The sequence below is a fragment of the Simochromis diagramma genome, unplaced genomic scaffold, assembly GCF_900408965.1.
Source record: "Simochromis diagramma unplaced genomic scaffold, fSimDia1.1 OVJJ01000334.1, whole genome shotgun sequence".
NCBI lineage: Eukaryota > Metazoa > Chordata > Actinopteri > Cichliformes > Cichlidae > Simochromis > Simochromis diagramma.
Genome location: NW_024386764.1, coordinates 2,345,693 through 2,366,735, shown reverse-complemented (window position 1 = coordinate 2,366,735; position 21,043 = coordinate 2,345,693). Strand labels below are relative to the sequence as shown.

Here is a 21,043-nt window from a genome sequence, read left to right as displayed (position 1 = left end):
GCGAAGAAGGAAAATGAAATGATTTTTTTTTTTTTTCAAATTTATACAAAAACTGATTTCAGTGGTCATAACTTTTTAATTATTCTCACCAGCAGCATTCTTCTTTTTTTCCTAAATAAAATAGGCGTATTTCTTTCTCTCTAGCTCCAGCTCCTGCAGAGTTGGCACAATCACCCATTTCTCTTCTGCTGCTAATCATATTTTCTTTTTTTTAGTGAAATTGCATTGTACCTGTTGTTTGCCACATATCTGGTGAACACACTCACCTAGAAATTTGTGTCCCTTTAATTGAGCCGTTAGCCAAGCTGCCATTCAGCCCTATATCCTACACACGTCCCCTCAGCTGACAGGATGCACAACCAGGAGGTTCCTCATATGAAAAGCTCTGACCTTTCTTTTGTGGTGCAATCAAATGGGGCTGCCTTGGTCCTCGGCTCTGAATAATTAATTCCTCCCCTCAGTAGGAGTGTTTGCTAAACAGTGGGGTCCTCGGCAGTTCACTTTTTCTGCACCGCTGCCACTGCACCCTAGGGGAGAGACGAGTGTATGCTTTAGTCAGACTTAAGATGTGCCTTTCAGAGAAAAGAGAGACAGTCAGGAGATACTGGAAAGCCTCTCTTTTCTTTTTTTTCTTCGAAGAGGAAAAAAATCAAACAAACAACTTGACGCAAGAAAAAAAATAGTGAGCAAACTTTGCATAATTTGTTGCCACCAGTTGTTATCAAAACGGGCTCAAAATAGGAATCATTACACTTCCTGTTCTTTTTCTAAAATGAAGGTCCTTGTTGTAGCAGCGCACGCAGCAGCAAATTTACACTTGCAGTAAATCTCTCTGAGATGCTGGCGTATTTGCCAGTAACACGTTCAGGGGTTAATTTAACTTTAGAGCCCTAATGTAACGGTCAGCCCAGGAGTGGATTGGTTTGCCTAATATCATGCCCCCTGCTGCATTTGCCTCGTAACAGCGTCATCTCCACCCCAGTACACACTCTTTCATCATCCACAGAGGAATAATATATTGTAGGGTGATGCTCCTGAACCATCCTCCACTGGCAGTGTGTGACAGGCACTTTGATCTCACTGTGAGAGGCTGAAGCTCCAGGAGAAATTATCAATGAGATGGGGAATGAGAGAGACAGGAAAAGAGAGGCAGCAGGAGTGGTCTGTGGTGTATGTGTGCATCTTGGGCATGCGTGTTAAAAATAGCCAATCCAATTAGAATGTGAAATTCATAATTTAGAGCCCACAGCTTACAAATCTGGAAAATGGGGGAAAAAAGAAGAAGAAAAAAGCACAACATTAATGAAAAACGGATTTTCTCTTAAACTAGAAACATACAATAGACGTTGCCTTTTGCAACATGTTAATTTCACATGTCACGCTGCTGGCACCCTGCAATCACATAGTTTAACATACTGCAAGAGGGCAGCACAGGACTTTATTACAGGAGACAAAAAACCTTCAATCGAAGTGTTATTTAAGCCTGACCCTGTGATGGAGCATTAGCAGTGATCCACACTGGGTCTGCATTAAAGCCAGCGCATCTGTGATAGTAAATAATAACCTAACCTACTTTTCGCTTGCAAATACCAGATGATCAAATACATTTACTGAGCAACAGTGTATTTGTCACCATAGAGTGGTGAAAGGATGATGCAAATCGTGCTTATTTATTCATAAAAATACAGCATTTGTTGTCTTTGAGAAGCTCGTTTTTACAAATAAAAGTACATCTTTGACAGCGTATTTCAAGAAGTCTTGACACCCTGCTTTTTCTCTCAGGAAAGAAAAATACTTGCAGTACAAATCATACCTGAGCTGTGTTTTAAAGATGGGATTTCACATTTAATATAACATTTAGAAAATATGCAACAGTCTATTCTGGACCTTGTAAATAAGGAAAGCCTGGAAAATGTTTTTTTGCATTTGTCAAACCACATTGATACCTACCACTGCAAAGCAGATACAGTTACATGGATATACGGAGCCGAATAAAGCAGTTCCTCCTGTAAATGTTAAATGACAACAAACTAATTTTGCTGACCTCTTTGTATTCTTGAAAAAAAAAAAACTATAAATACAAAGCATGCGTAAAGACAGACAAAGCAATAAAAACATGATTTTATAAGCAACCTCTAAGAAGTGTTGAGAGGAAAAAAAGCAGAACAAAAGCAAAACTGTGATGTGTAAAGCAAAATATATCCTTTTGTAAAACTAGGGGAAAACACTAGTTGGCACATCTGCATATGAAAAATTGCAGTGTAATGAAGACATATTGGCCCGTAGAAATATTATTACGGGTGGAAGGAGGGGGATTGTTTTTTCACTGGGAGATCAGAGATGGTGCTGTCCTCAGAGTTGCTTTCAGTCCTGATCTCATCTGTTTGGCATGAAGGGGGAGCTGTGGCTCCTCCTGTCTGACCAAGGTTAAAGCTCCGGGCTTCACTGTGTGCCTAGCACATTTTCTCACACTATTCTGGCTGTGCTGTGCCACATTGATTTAAATGTATCTGTTGAGGGGAAAATAATCAATGCAAATTCCCTGGCAGTGCAGCCAACAAATAAGACATGTCTGATTCATCAAGCGGACATTGCTATAAAGACCACTCTTTCTCTTTTGTCCCACTTCTCCCTCTTTCATTCTCTCCATTTCTCTCTCTCTCGTCTCTCTCACCTCTGGGCCACTCCACCCTTTTTTTACTCACTTCACCTTTCTCTGTCTATAAACTCTTAGGCTGAATTAGTGGAAGGAGCTTTATGTTCATACATGTGGAATTTCATCATAGCAATTCAATAAAGGTAGGTGCAAATAATTACATTTAAAGTAACAGTTATGATTATTACTTTGATAAAAAAAAAATCTGTGCAAACATTTGATCATCTGTGGAAATCTTTTAAAAATTCACTTATTATTTATTTACTTGTATAAAAAAGCGATGTGTGAGATTTGTGTGTATTTCCACAGTTATTTATTTGCATACACACATGTGGATAATTTTATGGTTTATCTGAAAAGATTTATTTTAAAAATGCGCCTCGTTCTAAACGTTTCACAATCAAAGTAAGTCAAGATGTTTAGGAGGAAGAAAGTCTCACCTGACACCCAACCTTAACATTTTGTTTTGCTCCTGCTCCAACTTGGGCAAATAGTCTGGCTTATAACAAGGGCAGAGTGTACTCTGTTTATGTAAATTCACTACATGTGTGAGAGAAATAAAGGCAGGGGCTATTTGGAAATTCCTGTGTGATGAAAGGGAAAGAATATCCCCCAAAAAATGATTAATGTGGTGTTCAGGTACACAGAAGATTGAGTGATCCTGTCATCGTGCCATATGGTACCAATTTATTCCAGCAAGCATAAGGCAAACGCAGTGGAGGAGCTCTCACGACTGTGCTCCCAACACTTCTCAAAAAGGGGGAAAAAAATAATACTCTCTCTCACACACACATATATATGTGTGTATATATATATATATAGAGAGAGAGATAGATACAATTTATATATATATATATATATATATATATATATATATATATATATATATATATATATATATATATATATATATAGTACTATCTAATTACTATATAATATAATTACTATTTGCTGTACATAAAATGCAATGTAGAATTTAAAAAAACAAAACAAACCTTGTCTCATTTCTTCTTCTTCTTCATCAAAGTTTTGCATCATGTGAAAGTCGCCTACATTTTGACAGAAAAAAACATCTATTTTCAAACTGAGTAATTCCTTAAATCTAGTCTGTTATAGTGAAACCTTATTTTTGGCTTTTGGAGAGAACCTCCAGGTTTATTTGGGTTTGAGGTCACTTTAAAAATATATATACAGGTAGAGACAGAAATTTAGTTTGGATCTGACAAGCTTGTCAAATCAGGATGAGGGCTATAATTTGACACGGTTTGTTCATCGTCCTGCACTTCAATAGAATCATTTCCCAGAAATAAATATTCTGAAGTACAGAAGACTGTGTGTACCTCTTTGATCGAATCATTAAACATTTTAAATACGCTCATTTTATTTTAGCAATATAAATATCAAAAGAACATTAACCTTGTTGCCAAAGCAGCTTTTCAGTCAAATGATTAAAACACACAACTTGTAACTCTGTATCTTTATTTTTTGTATACATCAGTAAATACGATGTTAATTTTAATCGAATCATTTTCTAAAATCGACCATCCGGTGAAACGTAACGCTCACAGCGAGTCCTCTTTTGCCAGGCAGCCTACAAAGTGCTTGACATTTTGTGACGTTGCTAAGATGCACGGAGTGCAGCATCTTCACATCACGTGACCTCAGTATCTCCTTCTAATGCTGCTCAAACATGACTTTTAACTCTCTAATCTCCTATCTCGAGTCATGAGCGGAAATGAGAGTTTTTTGAAAATGCAGATGGCCATTGGCACAGGGGAACAGGTTAGGGAGCTGGACTCCTACCACTTTTCTTTTTCACTACCTTGTTATTTGTCGCCTCACCCCTGCAGGGCATGCTGACAGGAACTGATAAACCTTTTTATGGGCTGAACTGAATTGGCTCCTATTATCCAAGGTGTGGAGCTGCTCAATGGTGGAAATAAAAGACTTTATCCACTGCCCATCTGCCCACCAGTCACTCTCTGCCCAGTTTTCAGGATTCCATGAAGCTGTGTCCAATTTGTACTTGTAATAGTTGTATACAGCTAGGTCGGGGAAAAACAACGCTAGTGTCTTGTGAGAGAAATATGGTTTGTTGCCTCATTTGAATACTGGCCTAATAGCTGCAGCTTTTTGCCATGAAAAACAAATTGCGCACGTAAAAATCTTTTAAAATATGGGTGTAAGTGCAGTTTTATTATGTGGGTGTATATTTGGACATAGCTCCTCACAATCAACAGAGAAAAAGGAATTGCTTTTAAAGGTGCACAGCCAAATCTTTTACGTCAGACATCTTTTCGGTGCTTTACGTGATTCTGTAACGCTGTTTTTTTTTTTCTGAAGTTGGTTGTGGTTGTGAACTTTTTTGAGGTGCAAATGTTTTACTGTCTTTGTGAGAATTTGTTAGTGTACCAATAGAGTCACGTGAAAGAGAAAGTACACACTCTTTCATTTCGATCATTTTAACATATCAGGATATAATAATATATAACCTGGTCTAGAACATGCGATATTTAGATTTTACACCGTGATTTTATTTATTCCACAAAAACGAAGCCACCATGTACAAAGCATTACACCCGTAAGGAATTCAGAGGATAAACAGGCAGCCAGGTGCTGCTAAATGCACTTGATGAACTGATCATCAGCAAGTGTGAGCACCTCTGTAAGAGGAGAAGGTTTGAGTTTTCGGGTCCAGAGCATTCAGTTGTGTGTTAATGTAAAGCCAAGGAGGAAAGACATCAGCATTGATCTTAGAGGAGCCATTGTTGCTGCCCATCAACCCATGAAGGGTTATGAGGCCATTTTTAAACAAACTTAAGTTCCTTATTCTACAGTCCCACTGCTACCTTTGGCTGGTCCCTTATTCACTACAGGTCGTCACAGTGGGTTGCTATGCATGTTTGGTTTGGCAGGTTTTTTTTTATTCCAGATTCCCTTCCTGACGCAGCCACAAAGGGATTTGCATCTCCTCCTGGGATCGAACTTGGGATTTTTTGTTTGTTAGTAAAATGTGGAATTCACTACACTGTTCTGAAAGTGAAAAAAGGTTATATACAAGTGAGAAATGTTAAAGACAGTTGCCAATCTTCCCAGGAGTAGGCATTACAGCAAATTCAGCTCAAGGTCAGCTCATGCAATACTCAGACAAATTGCAAAAAAAAACCCCAAGAGCTACAACTGTGGCTCTGCAGGCCTCAGTTAGCATCCTAAATGTTTAAGTTCATGGCAGTACAGATAAAAAAGACTGAAAAAGTATGGCTTGTTTGGAAGAGGTGCCAGGAGAAAGCCTCTTCTCTCCAAAAAGAACCTGGCAGCATAGCTTTGGCTTGCAAAGTTGCATCTGAACAAACCACAAGACCTCTGGAACAATGTCCTTTGGACATAACAGACCAATGTGGAGACCATATAATGCACAGCTCTGTATTAGGCAAAAACCAAACCCAGCATATCAGTGCAAACACTTCAAACCCACTGTCAGTCATGGTGGTGGGGGGATGATGATTCAGGCTTGTTTTGCAGCCGCAAAACGTGGGCCCCTTTCAGTCAGAGTCGACCATGAACTCCTCTGTATAACAAAGTGTTCTAGAGTGAAATGTGTCCAACAGCTAAAGCTTGGCCTAAATTGGGTCATGCAACGGGACAATAAATCCCATGCACAGCAGCAAATCTACAACAGAATGGCTGAAAAAGAAAAGAATCAAGGTGTTCCAGTGGCTCAAAGTGCAGACCTCAACCCGATTGAAATGCTGCAGCAGTCCTTTCTGAGAGCTCGAGCAAGGCTGTAAAGAAGAGCGGACCAAAATTCCTCCACAGTGATGTGAGAGACTGATAAAGTAATACAGCAAATTTATTATTGGTCCTAAAGGTGCCGGTGAAGCATGGGCTATGCTTAGTTTTTCACACACTGCTTCTTCAGCTTGGTTTGGCTTTTGTTAAAAGAATAATGACACCGTGTAACATGTTATATGTTGTTCTACTGAGGTTGTTTGAAGATTATAAACCCTGAAAAACCCTGAAACTGAAAAAGGTGCATTTTCCTTTTCAAAAGAGTGTATGTGAGTCTGACCAAACAAAGATGTGCATAAAGACTGTGTTGTGTAAGCTGCCTTTTACCAAAAAGTAAGAAAAGCAGACAGACTGATGAAGTCAAATGAGGACTTGGGGATGGCTGAAGCATCAGAGCAATGCTTTCATCTCATCCTCTCTTGTTACGCTCACTTTCTCAACTATATTTCTTTATACTTAATATTACATGGCATCATTTGTCATGAACAAACACAGTCAAGACTCACAAAATGCAGTACTTTGCAAAATATTGGCAACATAACCTCAGAAACAAGTAAAATCACTAATTATATTTTACTCTCCTGTGTTTTAGACTATTTGCTGTAACGGGACACATAAGTGTCTGGTGTGCATATGCTTAACACACTGTGACAGTTAGGGTCTGTTGAAGACCCCGGTGCTCAGTGGTGGCGGCGTTATACCGATTTTACATTTTGATTGTGATTTTTGTTTGTTTCACATTCAGATTCTTCAAAGAGAAATGAGTAACGATGAAATGTGTTCTTTGTACAGTACACTGTAAACCTGTGTTTCGAGAGGGTCAACTCAAGTTCATCCAGAATTATTTATAAAGAGTGTTTTACAGGAAACAGAGGAAACAAGCTAAAAAAAAAAAGAGTTATTAAAGATGAGATGAATAAATGAATCACAGACTTTATTTGGGGGGTTTTGAGCGAAGACTGCTGCACAGGATAGCACTTGAATGACAATGAATCAGTGTGTGATAAACAACAGCAGTTTATTAAATAAAGAAAATGAATGTTAGCCAAGAGAAGGCAATGACATATAAAGAGTTTAGGCAGATGTTCCGGTGAATCTTAGACCTACAGATGGAAACATTCAAGTGTGTCCGTACGACGAAGTAATCTAAGCTTAATCAGCACTGACTGTAGCTGGGCTCCAGGCTGCTGAGTCATTACCCACATTCTCAAAATACACAAAAATAACAATAAACATGCTTCAAAACTCTGAGCAGAACCACTCGCTTCTAAATGCCAAAATAATTTTATCCTTGAATACAGGACTAGCTAAATTTAAGACATACTTCACGGTGACTAAGGACTGCCGGCTGTCTTAAGCCACTGCATACATTTTAGCAATTTGGAAGTGTCATTTGTGAAGCTACATTAAATACAGTATTACTTCTCAAATACTCGAGTCACCTTGAAATGAGATGGCTATCTATCAAAAGTGCTATAGATGTGTAATTGTTCTTATAAATGGATGAGCAAAGCATTAAATTAAACTGACTGTACTTTAAAGTCATCAGTGGAAACCCAACGAACGAGGCGTACACAGCCAAAAAGCCCCTAAATTAATTAGGAGCTCACTTTGTGTATCTATTTTTACTCTAATTCTTCAAGATAAAACAGGCTGTGACTAAAGGAAAAGAAAAAAAAGTTTGTGCCATGCAGTGATTGTATTTCCTCTTACCTTGAGCAAACGTGCTAAAATAAATGCAGGCTGACAGAGGTGTAAAAAGCACTGCGTCGTTATTCAAGTCCGATAGGCGACGCTTTAAAGGTAATAAACAATTTAAAGTATAAATGAATAAATGAAACAGATTTTGAAAGTTTGCTTTAATGTCACTTTGAACAGATGACAAAAAAAGTCGGGTTAAATGTCTGTATATTCAAGGTGGCTGGAGCCAGTAACGCTCACTTAACATTAGTGTCACTTGACTAGTTTAAGAAATACAGCTGACAAGGATCCAAATCCTTGAGAGAAGAGGGTTAGGCTGTGTGACAGGGAATCTTTCCCCCAAGCCGTGAGTATAATGACTCTGTTTGCATGGGGAATGGAACGCGTAGAGCCAAAGATGGATGTTTAGTTTACTGTAGCGCTATCTGCAGAGTTTTGGACCGCTTTAAGCGAGTTATCAAAGCCATCTGTTTGGGCCTACGGGCTGAGGCTGATTAATATAGCCACTGAATGAGAATGTCACAAAGAAACTAAAGTCACAGGAGCCGACAACAATGTTTTTTAAACTAGCTGAAGGATTTAAGGCCTCCGACTAAGCATTATGATTTTGATCCTTCACCTGGGTAGAGTCAAGAACGCGCAAGAACAGCGTGACCTGAGGTCATAATGACATGTGTCACTACAGTGCCAACAAAAACGTGTTAAAAATATTCTTTGGTTGTTTTCAGGGTCATATTTGTTGAGCATCCTGTCGCCTCTGTGGCGAGGTATCTGAGCGATGTGGTGAGAAAGAAGTGTGGAGAAGCTTCAAAAGAGATGAATGACAAAGTTCTGGTCTGATATATGCCTCAAAATACAGCGATGATAGTTGCTGCAAAAGTATCTTCATAAAAACAAAGCGTTACAGGTGTCATGCTAAGTTTAAATTGCCACAAAGTTACAGTTAGTTAGCAATCAGTGAATTACCACATCAGTTATACTGAGCAATTCCAAAACAGCCTTTTTCTTATTAGCATTTAGATGGGCATGCTAAATGGGATATTGCAAAGGACATAGTATAAAAGCAACACCCAATTCATTGACTCCGTGCTAACCACTCACAAATACATCAATAAACACAATCACAAGTAGTCCTACACTGCCCATCCTTGCCATTTGAATTATTTCAATTCAATTTAACTGCAGTGCCCCACCCTCTCAAGCACCACAACAACATTCGAAGTGCTCACTGAATTTCTATTTTGGACTAATAATCCAGAAAACAGATTTCCCTTTCAGACCAGTAAGCTAAGCGTCATTGATAGTTAAACGAAGACATTAGCATGAGTCGGTGGTTAATGACATTGTTTAATGGTGTGTTCACTTTGTTAATATGGCTGACAACACAGACACATTATGCTCGCAACTTTGAGTTGTTGTGAGTTCAATATAAAGAGTCACTTTGAAGGATAAGTTCACAGATTTTTAAATCACATTTCAAATGACTTCTTGCCTGCAGGCTCGTCTACGGGCCAGGTGAACAGGGAGTGACGATTGGGTTACAAGCGCTAAAAATACAGGGCGAATTGTGTGAGAGCAATTAGATAGATTTTTAAATAAATAGAGTCTCCACTAAGTGACACAACTCTTTAAACTGTGCAAGCAGAAACTGATGTTTTCCTCTTGTAAATGAAGTTGTGGATGCAATAAATTACTTCAACTTCAGGTGCTCTGCATTTAAATAAAACAGCGGTTGTGTTTTAGTGTCTCCAAGGGACCCACATGAAACAAATACACTGAGAAGAGCTCTGATGCTATAGTGAACTTCCAGAATATCTCAAGTAATTAGGATAATTGTCGTGTGATGCATTTATCCCTCATAGTTAATTATAACACTTCTCCTGTGCAGGAGCCACAGCGTTCATGAATCAAATGCTACAACTGCAAGGCGAAGATAGAAGGATCCATCAGAAGTCGCTTTCTTCAGCTCTCTGTGGTCATCAAAAGCTACATCTCTTAGCCTCGCTGTGCTCAGATGGGGTAATCATTATATCGTTCTAGTGTACTAATATCTCTCTAATTGTGGGATGTTAGACTTTGAAGTATTCCTTTTCTTAAAAAAAGCCCTTTCCTTGTATTCGCAGTCCCTTAAAAAGCATGATGCACTCAACCTTGACAATGCATCAATAATTCAAACACATCATCCTCTCATGATGTAGCTGTCTGAAATTGCGGAGATTGTGTCTGAGGGATAATATTGCACTCTGTCACATCCGACTAGCTGTCACCTGCTAGAGCACGAATAAACCCAGCTAATAAATGCAAAGTCAAGGCAAACACATTTTCATGATTTGCAGTACAGTAACTGCTGCCCTTAGCAGGAAATGGGACTTTAAGATTCTACAACATTCAGATATTAAATAATTGGGTGCTGCATACATTTTTGGATTGCCCTTGAGTATAAAATTGATTTTAGGGATTTCCCAGCCCAACTTTTGCCCCCAATCCCGATCACAGTCCATTAGCACTCTACCAGAGTATCTACCACAACCAAGGCTGACCCAATACTTTAAAATCCCCCCTTTTTCCCCCCCTACACACAGCACCGAGGTCTTAGCATAAAGTAGACCAACATTAAAAGAAGTAGAGCAATTTAAATATATTTGGCACACATCAGAGCGGCTCAGTTGTCACAGGACTTTTTGATTTTGCAGTTTTCTGATTTTATCAGTTGAGCGAAACATCAGTTTATTGTTCAATCAGCCCTGATATTCAAATGTAAAAAAAATAAAGCACAATTTAGAAAAAAAACAACTCAACGCGACTCTGCTCACAAGGTTTGCTAAAGCGTGCTGTCATTAACCGAAAATGCCGGCTGCTGTTTATTTGTTTTGAATGCTCAGCAGTTCTTAGCAGTGTGGCTCCAGCATTTAGGGATGCACGGCAGTGGGTTGGTGCACATGGCAAACAGTAGTAGCCTATCATAAACTAATTGGAAGTGTGCTGATATCATGCACCAGAAAAAGTATGTGAATCGATCTGATCTCATTCCCGTAGATCGGCTTGAGATAACCAGCTCTTTTCATCTCATTGAAGAAATAAAAAGTGTTTCTCGCACAGTGGCATCAAACTTGAGTCTCGCCGCCATCTTCGCAGTCAGAGGCTTAGATTGTGGCTAAATCTCCTTCCTTTTAGGAAGCTGTGCTGAGGTTTGTCTGTTTGTCATTAAATGTCTTTAAACCTTTTCTAGTAAAGCAAAACCTTCAGTAACTTAAGTGAAGCGCTCGTTTGAGATTTTACATTTTTAACTGGGCGTGATGCGAGATTTTGCTACCGTTCTGTGTCTGTTGAAAGGCTATCAGTGGATCTAATTAAACTGTATAAACTATATTAAATGATTCACCAATTGAACGGCGGGGTCTGGAAATCTATTATCTGTTGTCATTTTCACTGATGAGATAGTAATGGATTTGACTAGACTCTTCAAATTTGATTCATTCATCATTACGCTTGAAAATTAATACAAATTTTCGCGATCAATTTGGCTGCCTCCCAGTAACTTCTGGTACAAGATAACCAAACATGGAAAATTAGTAGATATGTAAAATCATTACCCACTGTTAATCATTATGGAGGTTTGTCTCGTTCATTGTCGTTGCAGTATCAGCACACTTGTGAGACAAGAATATTTCACTGATGTAATGTAATCAGAGATGTCTATCTCGGAGAAGTTTTGGCTCAATTAGTCCTCCTGAACACTCAAGGCTGAGTGCCGTGCTAATTTTGTCCTCTACCCAGCACCTGCAGTGCAGTCAATACAGTCTGACAAACTTCATGAAAGAAAATATTTAAGAAGCATATCTAGGCGAAGGTTATTAACGAGAGATACAGATCCTAAGAAATAGGTATTGTCTGAACTGAATTTAGTCAAATTCATAAAAGAAAAAAGCCTCCAATGTCCACAGGATGATAAACACATTAAGGAGATTGCATCTAACATAAACAATCAGTGTGGTCTGATTTAAAGCACACAGCAATCCTCATCTTTGTCTATTTGATAATCGTGTTTAGTCTCCACAGCGCAAACAATCCTGAAAATAAACAGTCACGAAGCGATAATGCCGTTTAGTTTCATTGGAAACGTGCTCTGCCTCCCTTGGGCTGGAAGATATTTGGATGGTCGAGTGAAAAATTGCTCCGAATTCTGACCAATGAATCGTTTTACACATGCTTTAATGCATTTCATAAATAATCTGCCTGAGAAGGTAATTAGTGCAGGTGTTTACACATATTTCTGCCATCAGGGTGCACAGTAGGATCACAGTTGGCTGAGTGAGTTTTTGGTTATTAAATTAGGCCCAAGGTAACAGGAAGAAGGATGAGCTACAGTTGGGCAGGTATGAGCAACAACATGTTTCCCTATTCATCATCCAACCAAAAAAAAAAAAAAATACATATTCAGGAAATTATGCAGGTTCAAGTCATCTCCCATTTGAGGAACGGACTCAGTGTTTGCATAATCAGGCCTGTATGCAGAAAGATTTTTCATGTTCAAGACAGGAGAGAGGTCAGTAGCAGAGACACATCTCCCTGGGGGGCTTTCCAAAGATGAAAGAAGGGTCGGACCTAAAAATGGAAAGAAATTAAACTGCTTAACTTCACAGGGCCAAGTAGAAAAGCAAATTAATGCCATCACTGTCTTGGAAATAATGCAATAAACAATATAACAGAGGAAGCCTTAAAAAAAACGACAACTTGAGGATATTACACACTGCTACCACAAGACTCATTCCAACATAAGCAGTGGTGGCTTTTGTTTTGGGGAAATACTCCATCCAGCACCGCAGAAATCGGTCCGTCACCTCCCTTAGAGTCACAGTGACCTGCTGTCTGCCAGATCCATACGTCCCACTGCAGTTGCTGTTAAAACATCATTGCTTCTTAGTGCTGCAGAAACTACACAGGTGATGACAGGCCGTTCCCCGAGGTGAAGCTGATTGTTCCGCTGACCTCACCCGGACATAGAGCAGCAGTCACACTATTGGTTTTTACAGCCTACGTACAGCAAACAGATGCCACTTTTGACAATGAATGCTTACATTCTTCTTGAATCGGTTTGTTTAGACTAAAACCAGAAATTTATGTCTGTTTTCTTTGGAACACGAGAAGTACGGATGTGAGGGGGAAATGCGATGCCATAACCAGGATAATTTGTCAGCTTATGAAATGTTGTAAAAAAACAAACAAAAACAAACAAAAACAAAACAAAACAAAAAACGAACTAAAGATGCTGTCCAGTAGATGACATATAATCCGTAAAATTCAGGGTTTTTAATTTTTAATTTTTTTTTTTGGAGGGCTGCTTTATTTTTTAATAAATAAAACATATATAAAAACTACCTAAATGTGCATTCATGTGCCTAACTGGAAATGCTGATTAGTACAGTGGCAGCTGACCAACTGATTTTACTAAGACAAAACTATAAAATTATAGAAATATGAAGACGTTAAACACATTGTAAAGGCTGAAAGCTAATTTGCTGCTGAAGCCAAAGGAGCAGTGTGAGTTTGTGTACTGCATGTGTGTGCAATTTAAGTGTTTTGGTCAATGAGACCAGAAAAGGCCTAGTATATTAATAAAGTGTTAACCTTTTAAAACTAGGACAGTATTAGTATTAGAGGTTTATCATTAAGACACAGAAGGATATGATGGATTATACTGTTATTCCATTAACCTCCTAGGACCTGGCGTCCACATATGTGGACATCACATTTTGGGTTATTTAGACCAAAATACTCAATTTTGCTCTACAAGGGCCTGATATGCACTTACTTACGAGGACATTATACTGCTACTGTTCTATCGAAATTTTAAACTAATATTGTCATATGTGGCTCTTATTTTTCTTAGAAACAAAAATTAGGTAAAAAAAAATAAAAAAAATCCGGTAATTCTTTGCTTTTACATTCATCAGGTCCCAATCAGCCCAAATATGAAAGAGAAATTAAAAATGCCGTGGAAGAGTTCGGGTCTTGGGAGGTTAAATTGATGTTTAGACGTGGGTAAGAGAGTCTATTGATATTAAGGCCTGATGGTGCCCTGTTTTTACAGTCACATATTAATGGTTATAGAACAATAAACAAGTTACCCCACTAAGCCTAAACCCTGCTTCATAGCACAGGTCTCTTGGCATGTTACAGTTTTTTGTGTAGTTGCATTTTGCTTTTCTGCCTAATCATTGTAATGTTTTGGGAATCAGTAACTGTTGATGGCCAGGCTACCACTGTGTATGTAACCCCGCCTCGGGGTAGTTTGTGAAATAGTCTCAACCTTTAATCTATTGATTTGTGTTGCTGGGCATAAAATTCCCAACAGAATTTCATGTCCCTGAACACAACTTTCCATCAGTTTGCTTTAATATGTATTGACAAGAGAGAGAGGAAAAAGTTTTTTGAGGCTGGAGCGATGGCGGAGGAGCAAGTCATCAGACCCGAGCCCTATTCATGCACATCAAATATTTTATACTCATCGTTTACATGATTTTCGTATTCCTATGATGTTGCTTGGCTTGGTTTCGCCATCAACAGCTACTTGGTTTAGTTTAGAAAAAATATGGTTTGGAATAAAATACAGAGCTTGCCAGTCTGTTAAAAATTATGCTTTTCTGGTTGCTATGGTGACACCTACCTGCTTTCACTTCAAAAGTACATGCTTTGGACTCAAAAATATTTCCTAAATGTGGGATTTTGTGTCCAAAGCTTGAGAGGAACCATTCCTTTTTTGTGATTATATCACAAACTATCATAATTTTCACAATAATCGTCTGTACGTCCCATCTTTTTTCTTTAGCTGAAAGTACACTCTGTTCTTACAGCCTTTCAGCAACTTTCTCACCGTGTGGGAAAAAATAAATAAATAAAAAAACATCACCAGATCCCCTTGCACTGTTTAATGCAGAGGTGATTTTGCTATCGATGCTCACTTATTGGATGGCAAGAGCTGGCCTACAGCAAATAGTCCCTGGTTGACTCATAGCCCAACTGTGTTGACAATGAATGTTCTCTGTTTAGGAGTTGCTTGGGAGTTATAGTTTTGTTTCCTGTTGCGAAGATTCAGGTTCAGGGTACCGCAAATTGCCCAGAATTGTGTCTCTATTAGTCCCTTGGTGTACTGGCAGCCCATCTAGTATGCTGTGAAGGGGAGAAAGGCTGAAATCTCTCCATTATTCCTGAATTGGAAAATGCTGAAAAACACGATGGCCTTTAGTCTGAGGATGGTAATGTTAATCAGCAGCAAAGAGGTTCACAAGTTGAACACACTGGTGTAGCAGCTGGTGCTAATGGACTAAAAAGGTGGGTCTAATTAAAAATAATGAAATGTGTGGGTTGTTGTAGCAGTGGTCTATTACCTGCTGAAATTATCAATCCTTGCTGTAACATTATGGATAACATTATTTCAAATCAATTGCAGTGACACGGTGATAATTTGGAGTTTGGGCAGGAGGAAGTGATCTCATTAGCACGTGGGAGTCCATATTGTAAAGGTGGCTTCCTTAGTGTTAATATTAAGACATATCTGTCTGTTTCACACACATATAAGAGCCTGTCTGTGTGCTGTTGCACAGAAATGTACTTTAGGTTGTCAGGTGGCTGAAACTGACTTTTCCAAAGTGAAGCAACGCTGGAAGAAACATTATTTTTCACACTTGCTGGCACATCTTCAAATTTGATCTCCGGCTGATTCAAATACCTGCAAAAGTCAGCGTCAGACAAAATTTGACACAAAGATTTAATACAACTTTTTATGAGGAGTACAATAAATGAAAACACATGGACAGGTGTGATGATAGTGAAGGGTTTAACTTGTGAAATAATCACAATTGTTAAATTCTGTTCACATCGTGGTTTTGGAAGATCACTGGATGGTTAGTTCGGGGTCCAAAATTGCTTGGCTTAAAGCGTAACTATAGGTACGTTGGTGATTATGCAGTTAATAAAACAACATCCTGTCCGATTTAAAGTTTGACTTTGGGGAATTACAACTGCTTGATTCCTTTATTTTCAGCTATTCTGTTGCAGATTTGCTGCTGTGCTTGGGGTCACTGTCCAGCTGCATGACCCGAATCGGGCCGAGCTTTAGCTGCCGGACAGATGGCCTCGCAGTGACTCTAGAATATTTTGGTGTAGAGGAGTTCATGGTTGACTGTTAAATCAATGACTGCAAAGTATGCAGCTCCTGTGGGTGCAAAACAAGCCCAAATCATTGGCCCTCCACTGTGAGATGTGCTGATATGCTGCATTTGGTTTTCTCCGAATGTAGCGTCTCCACTTTAGTCTCATTTGGCCAAAGATAACCTTGGCTAAATATCGAAAGATCAAAACTAGCTCAGAGCACTTTTCCATAATGTGATGGGTATGATTTGCGTCCTTAACCCGGTGCTGGAGGTGAATACAAACATCATAGGCCCACCATGCATTCTGTCCACATCCAAGAAACACAACAACGAAAAAACACCAACTTAAAGTAAGTTATGATTAAACAGGAATGGTTTGATTATAACAGAATGGGAAATATATGGTTTGGAAAACTAAAATGTTCCACTAAAGATAAGTGAACATGAAAATGTAGCTGATTTATAATAGATGTGATAAATGCGTGGCAACTATGTGCTTTTGTCAGTTTCCTTTTTTTTTTATCTACCCAAGTAAAATTGATGTGGTAGGTTATAAACTTTGATGTATCGGCTAATCACAGAACAGTGAAGTATTGTCCACCTCGTAACAGTTTCTGGCATCTGGGTGAGTTGGGCACAGAGGCACAGCTGGTTGATTCATTGAAAATCAACAAAACACATTTAAGCAGTTATGTTCATTTTTTATGCTTCAGGGATTCAAACCTCCCAAAAGAAAATAGTAGCACCTCTTGGACTCTTAATGGCCATTAGAATTTCAGAAGCATTCATCTCTATATATTCCATTAATTTATGGAATATATAGATTTTAGTTTTCAAACTGGTGTTTGCATAGGAGCACGTCTGTGTGTGCAGAAGACAGGAGAACTAAACTTGTGGCGTTTCATGCACTGGTCAAAGCAATTCTTTTGTCTGATAATGGTTCACAGTCGGTTGTTTTTCTTCTGGAGGGATTTGGTATCATTTCTTTTAACGGAATGACAAACCCTCTGAGGAATGGAGGGGACAGGCGATAAAAATTATAATTTCGCTGTGTACTATTTTCAAATCACCGCAGTATGTAATTATGTGGCAAACATCTTAACGTGTGCTGTAAAGCTGTTAAGAACCTTAACTGCTCATTTATGAAGCTGTTTTCATAGCCTTGCCTTGAAGTGAAAGATGACGGGCTCGAGTATGCAACCGCCTTTACAAAGAACATTTTTACCACTGTGTCTGCAGATACAGGGCGACAATAATGGGCTTTAAGCAGCACCACCTTACTTGTTCGAAAGCAGCAGATGAACTCAAGTTTAATAACCAAAGTACATACATCTACCAAAACAGCACAGCCCTCTAAATTCATTATTTTATTTAAACAGGACAAATTTAGAAAACTGCATCCGGTCCAGATATTTATCAGCGCACACCTGCTCAGCTGATTGCTGCTTTTATCCTTCCTGGGAAAGCACATGGATGAGTTGTGCCAAATTTCAAGTCAGACTGATCACCGTTTTATTATATTGCAGAAGCATCATGTTGGCAAAATGCTATCAGATTTTGCAATTATACTCTTGAAACTACCATGGCGGTTAAAATCCCAAGCGTAAAGTTTTCTTAAACTCCCACATCGGAGGTGAAGCCAAATCCAAGAAACTATGCACCTGTTTTCACTCATGACCAAACTCTCCATCATATTTTCTTTTAATGTGCAAAATGTAATTTGGAACATTCTGAAATTAAACTGCCATGTCTGCGGTGGTCTTGAAGTCGGATCCTTACCAAAAATGGGGCAATTACCTTTTCACTCATGACCAAATCCTCCATCAAATCTTCTTATAATGTGCAAAATGGCATGTGAAACATTCCCAAACAAAAACCAAGCCCAAACATTTTGGCAAATGTGCTTTGGGCTTTTGGTATGTAGATTTGTTGTTTGTACTTTCTGTGCTTTAATGTCTTTCTTTGCAGAACCTTAACTGAATCCTAAAAACCTGTCAACTTCTTTTCGACAGTGTTAAAAAAAACAGTCGCTAAATTGTGATACGTCTTTCAAACAGTCCGATGCTAGCATACTTCTTTGGAGTCAAAACAGTAACGCAAGCTATTGCTGTTTTCTTGAAGATGCCCCATGTGTTATTTTGTCTGTCAATCACACTTTGAGAGAAACAGCCAATGATAACTGAAGGCACTGGTGTTATTCCAGTTTTCCCCATTGTCCCAGTGTGAACAAACCACTGTGACCTGCAAATAGTGTAAAAAGTCAGTTCAAACTGAAAGTAGCAGGAGGACAAATCCACTGCAGTATGTGAGAGACAAGTGTGCAGTGCCTCTTTTTGATGCTGCATTCCTGCTCCAGAAACACGACTAATAGATGCTAACAGTAGCTGCAGCTAGGCCACAGCTGGAAGGACGTACAGTGCTGTCACTCCAACTCGTATTTGTCTTTGTATTGTTCACAATATGTATTACATGTCTATTGGATTATAGACTTGTTATTTGTATTAGGTGCCTCATGCATGGCCCTAGAACAATAAAAGCTCCAATAAAGACTATTATAAGCTTATGGGAACAGAAACAATGTGAACCATCTCTTCAGTGACTTTTTGCAATAAACCATTCTTCCCACTGGTGAAGCCAAAATATTCAGTGTTTCATTTTAATTTTCCAAATAAACACATGCACAATTTGTATCGTTCTAATTTATGCCAGACTGTTTGTCTTTAGTGGAAATAACAAAACATTCACAATTTGCAAAAACAAATGTGCACCAAAAATCAAAACCAGCTTAGCTGAATGATTGACATCCAATGAATCCCCTGGAGATCAAAGACTGCTGTGATGGTGCCTGGTTCATGTGAATCCATGCGCTCCATCAGATTGCTGCCCCTGGAATGTAGCGTCGCTTTGGACCAGGACTTTAATTAGAACAGACTGTTTTGAAGTCGGACGGGTCATTATCTGGCTAACAGAATGAGGACATTCTGTATTTCAGGTTGTAGAAGGAATATAGTGTCTGTTTTCAAAGCATAAGCAGATATGTATCAAATAGTCACAGCGGCAGATGAATGTGATTCCGTGTCTCGCTTGACATTGTTGCTAAGCCTGTCTTCAACTTTTCATGCTACTGTGAAATTACTCGATTTACAGCTGCTGCAGACAGAGGCTCATGGACGAGTGAGTGGAACGTGATTGCAGGCACTGAAATTTTGTGCAGCACCATAACACAGCTGTGTTACAGTTGTTGAGATTTATCAGTTAAATCAGGGAGAAATGCCTTTACGATGATAAATGAGATTGGAAGTTTAATTGAAAATGAGCCTTTATGGCAGCACAAATTTGTATGTTGCAAGAGTTGCTCACTGTTTATTCAAATTTCCAAATTTCCCTAAGCTTGACAAAAGAGAAAAATACAAGTAATCTGCTTTAGCATTTTTAAAACCAAATCTAAACACAAAAACCAAGTAGTCTCATGCAGTGCTTATGATTAGAAAAAATGGGCCATTTTCAATTGCCTAGTGTCCCAAGTGCAAATTTATTGAGACGTTGTTTCAACGTGAAAGATGGACCTCTTTTTCTTTATGCAGCAGAATTTGAAATCAACACAAAAGGTCATATATGCATAAATTAAAATGTTATGGAGTCTTTGATTTTAAGAAGCTTTTGTTCGTGGCTCTTCATAACGTTACAGTGGACAGCATGCTGAAAAAGTGTGGAAAGCCCCTTTTGGCCATGTGGCCCAGTGTTTTCAGCTGTGGTCTCTTTAATTACACTGGGAACAATGGGGTCAGTTGTTTCAATACAGTTCTGAGGGTACATCTTTACAACATGGAGAAGCTTGGAGAAAGCAGCTGTCAGCGAGGATTTCTCTCGCCTCCTCCTTTATCTGCTCAGCTGCAATGTTGCTAAGCACCCGGTATGAAACTATGTTTGAGAGAAAAATCATGCAGATATGTTTTCCATTCATTCATCACTATTCAGCATTTCAAATATAAGATGGCTTTCCTTTGCACAGGTATGTTGAGTGGGCGCTTGCCAAAGCCTGTGGCATTTCAATAGAATATTAAGCATGTCTGATCAAATTGTAGTCACAAAATTACTTACCAGAGATAATATTTATGGTAAGAAAAATGAGATCCCCTTTTATTCCAGTTCAGGAAGAGGAAAGAAACATTGTTTCTCTTGCTGTTTACTATGTTAGCGCCGTCCTTGATGACACTGGGTTCTGTAGCATCAAAGTGCTTTTCTATAGAATGAAGCATTTGTAAGATCCGAGCAAACTGATCACTTTGGGGGGGTTTGTGCTTTTCTGGGTAAGTGAAACGTGCACCAGAGAGGATGTTCATTTCATGTAAAAATCACTGTGAGAAAAAAGGTGAAAAGCAAAGTAGGCTAGCACAAACAGCTAGGAGCTGCTTCAAAGTTTGTAATGTCTGAAACGGTGGTACAGCTGGTGTGAAACCATATTTTCACGAATGCTGGCCAAGTAACTATTTGATCACAACAGTGGGATATCCATAGTATACCAAGCTGTGCAGCAAATACACAGCTCCGTGGGTAGTCAAACAGTCATACTTATGACATGCATAGTTGTTGTTGTTTTTTTTTAAATAAGGTATACGCTGGTTTACGCTTGTGGTTGCATGTTGTGTCGCACAGAGTCAAATTGAACAGAACAAAGTAGTGTCTAACTGTCTTCCCCGCAGTGCTGAAATAATGACCCGTCTTTGTGTGCATTGTGATCTCT

General features: G+C 38.9%; 1 long non-coding RNA gene across 3 annotated transcripts in view; it reads left to right on the top strand.

The window, feature by feature from the left end:
- LOC120733436 overlaps nt 1-21,043 on the top strand; it is a 66,169-nt gene that overhangs the window by 31,899 nt on the left and 13,227 nt on the right. For 2 of the 3 annotated variants that reach the window (XR_005695826.1, XR_005695825.1), the window contains exon 1: nt 282-2,799. This is a non-coding gene — a long non-coding RNA (uncharacterized LOC120733436). Of the gene's footprint in view, nt 1-281; nt 2,800-21,043 lie in introns of those variants that run through there. The other variant, XR_005695824.1, reaches the window with a different exon arrangement.